A 3,448-nucleotide genomic window follows, 5' to 3' on the forward strand; every position below is an offset into this window, starting at 1 on the left:
AGAAAGAAAGAAAGAAAGAAAGAAAGAAAGAAAGAAAGAAAGAAAGAGAAAAAGAAAGAAGGGAGGGAGGGGAAGGGGGGAGGGAAGGAAGGAAGGAAGGAAATGTTTTAAAATTGTGTTGATGGTTACACAACTCTGTAATACTACAAACCACTGAATCATATACTTTAATGGGTGAATGATATAGTATATGAATTACATCTCAATAAAACTGTCAAAAACAATCCTAATAGAGCACACGAGTGGTGCCATTATTGAATCACAGGGTCTTTGGGTCCACGGAGCTCCAGTGGCTGCAGAAGCTCTTTGCAATGCTACGCAAGTTGACGGACGGGAGGAAATGGGATGATGAAGAAAGGCTTTTAATCTAATTTTCATCAGATTCCTGTCTCCATAGAAGCAACCAGTATTTACTGAGCATCCTCTATGAGGCAGGCCCTGCTGCGGGTGCTAAGACTTTACCAGCAAGCAAAAACAAAAACAAAACAAACAAACAAACTCCCTGCTCTCAGGACAGACAGACCTTAAATATGAGAACGATAGATGGTATCTCAGGTGAGAGAAGAGCTGGCGGGAACTGGGGACTGCTGCTATTTCAAGTAGAGCAGTTAGGCAGGGCTTCTCTGAGCAGAAGCCTAAAGCAAGGGAAGGTGGATGCCATGTGGGTATTAGGGGGACAGCAGGTGCAAAGGCTCGAAGGTTGGGGCATTAGGTGCACGGAGCAAAGAAACCAGCGTGGCTGGGCTGAGAGCTGTAGGAGAGACAGGGAGGGGCTGGGAGGGGGGCAGACCGCAGGAGGGGCTCTGGCTCCTATTCAGGATGGGCGGGTGGGTGCACAGACAATGGCATGCCCTGATCTCAGTTTTCCAAGAAACGCTAAACCAACTGAGCCACCCAAGCATCCCGAGATCTTTTTAAACAGGTTTTTTTTTTCAGTTATTTTGCCAAGTCTGCACGCTTCTAGTGTTAGTGGGCTATAGTTTTGGTTACAAAGACAGCATATTCAGTGCTTTGTTTTGTTCTTTATGTTCATCATGTATAGATGGAGAACTCCACGAGTCAATTTCCATTTTTCTCATCCTCAGATTCACTTGTTTGGAAAATCTCTGACCCAGAGTAACATGCTTGTAACGGAAGCTTTGCGGTAGCTCAACATAGATGCTTACTGAGATTCACACAGGAGCGGATCTGCACATATTTGCAGAGTATCAGTATGTCTTTTCACAGAAATTGACTATTTAAATCACTGATCTTAATCTCAACGTAAAAATGATTCATACTCGGGTTATTTTAGATAAGGTAACAACATCACATCAACAAAACGTTTCAGAACTTAAAAATAGCCGAATGCTAAAAACTGAGATCACAATGACTATTATTCCTGTTTTAGATACAAAGACCTGACAGTTGACACAATTTGCCTGAGGTCACACCACTAGTAGTTACTGGCTTGGCCAGGATTAAACACAAGCAGTTCGATGCACAGGCCTCACCACTACACAAAAGGTTCCCAGAGAAAGTGGCATCTGGGTTGGGCCTTCAGGGGCAGCCTCCAACCCCCAGACCTCCGGGAACTGGTAAAGACTGGGATATGCACTCTGCAGGAGTTAGGGAACAAATTAGGACCAAAGCTCATGAGGACAACCTCAAGAGAGACTGGGTGTCTAACTTTGCCAGGGAGGCATGTGCCATGTGGATGGAACTTTCTAGGGCTGGCTTCCATCCTCTGGATCCTGGGTGGGAGGCAGGCTGTGTGCTGGAGACCCAAAAAGAAGGGAAAGGGTTTCAGCTAGTAGTAGTGTGGCCCGAGACTGGCCCTGGGTGCTGGCTGGAGAGAGAAAGGAGGATTAAGCCTGAAGTAAGGGGATGACCCCTGGATGGTCCCAGTACCGGGAGAGTCCCAGCCATCGGCCTTTCTAGAAGTCTTCCCTCTTTTTATTTCCTTAATGATAGATTACCCCCCTTCTCCCTCATGTAGGGCCCTGTGGGAGATGACCGAGAACTCCCAATATGGGTTCCTGTCCCCCAGGATTTCACACTGGGAGACTTCATAATAAAAAAATGTAAGTCCACTCGAGAATAAATATTAAGGTCTCAGTAAAACTGCAAGAAAATAAATAAAAATAATGTTTCCATTTAGTCAAGTGCATCTAGGTACGTTTTAAGAATAATGGAGTTATAGGGCAGAGAGGTGAAGGGAGGGTCCAAGTTCAAACTCTGCAAGGAGAGAAGAAACCAAGTAGCCATAAGGATGCCAGGCACATAGGAGATGAGTGCTCAATACAAATTATTGTGCACCAGGAATCTTCCCAACATTTCCTCATCTAGTCTTTACAATGCTTAGGAAGTGGGTGATATCCTCCCCTTTAATAGATGATAATTGAGACACTCAAGAGGCTAAGTAACTTGCTCAAAGTCACACAGCTAGTAAGAGGCAGAGCCCAAGTAACTTGGGGTCTACCACACAGTAAAGTGGTTTTATCACTTGGAGATAAAAAGAGATGAAAGCAAAAAATGACTTAATAGCTGCTGTCAATCCCAGCACCGGGATAAAGTAGCAAAACACTGCCTACATATAAAAGTACTGAGCATACAGCGCAAAAATCCCGAGGTTCTTTTAAATTGTCTCTAGACACAATCTCGATCACAAACCTGAGAAAGCACCAGTGTAATTAATTCTCATTGCATATCCACGCTGTGCCACAGCTAGATGAAATTCAAGTCAGTGTTGAATTCTTTCCCAGCGCGATGACCTCTGCCAAAGGGAGATGCGCCGACTCTTGCTAGTTCAGCAAACTATGCTTTGTAATCTCAACACCGCCACCCATCACCAACACCGAAGCTGCGAGTAGACAGGCCCCAGAAGGCGGGATTCCTAGCTGCACCCCCATCGCCTCGCACGCTCGGATCCTCACCCATTCCGGGCCTTTCGTCCCTGTGCACTCTCAGCAAGTGCCCAGCTCGGGAGGGGGAGGGGGGCTCCCTGGACGAGGTGGCGCGCCCTTTGGTGTAGGCGGGCAACCCTTTGCCCAGGAAGAGGGTGTCGGAGTGGGGCCAAGCGGAGCAGGCCTCCGGGGCCCTGCCAGGTCTGGAGTACAAAATGCTAAGGAACAGCAGACAGCGCAGCGAGCCGGGCGCAGGGTCCCGGGCCAGCCCCAGGAGAGGCCGTCGGAGCGTGCCGAGCCAGCCACAGCTTCCCGAGGGAGAGCACGGCCCGCGCGTACGGGCGGGGCGGGGCGGGGGCAGCCGGCGGCCTCGGGTGAAGCCCCGGGGCCAGCACACAATGGGCGGGGGCGCGAGGCCAGGCGCCCGGCCAACGCGCGGCCGCACCACGTGGGCTGCAGAGCGCGCCGGGCCAGGAGCGGCCCGTCGGCCCAGGCGGGGCGCGGCGCGGCGCGGCGCGGCATACGTGCGCGCGCGCGCGCGTGCGTGCGTGCGATTTGCGATC

The 3,448-nt window shown here is 50.0% G+C and overlaps 1 long non-coding RNA gene across 1 annotated transcript in view; it reads right to left on the bottom strand.

Moving 5' to 3' along the window:
* Positions 1-3,307, bottom strand: part of LOC141371080 (uncharacterized) — a 5,566-nt gene extending 2,259 nt beyond the window's left edge. Inside the window, exon 1 of the long non-coding RNA XR_012375706.1 lies at positions 2,653-3,307. This is a non-coding gene — a long non-coding RNA (uncharacterized lncRNA). The remainder of the gene's footprint in view (positions 1-2,652) is intronic.
* Positions 3,308-3,448: the final 141 nt, after the last annotated feature.

The sequence above is a fragment of the Callorhinus ursinus genome, unplaced genomic scaffold, assembly GCF_003265705.2.
Source record: "Callorhinus ursinus isolate GAN/ISIS: 27379988/994484 unplaced genomic scaffold, GSC_fseal_2.0 scaffold55, whole genome shotgun sequence".
NCBI lineage: Eukaryota > Metazoa > Chordata > Mammalia > Carnivora > Otariidae > Callorhinus > Callorhinus ursinus.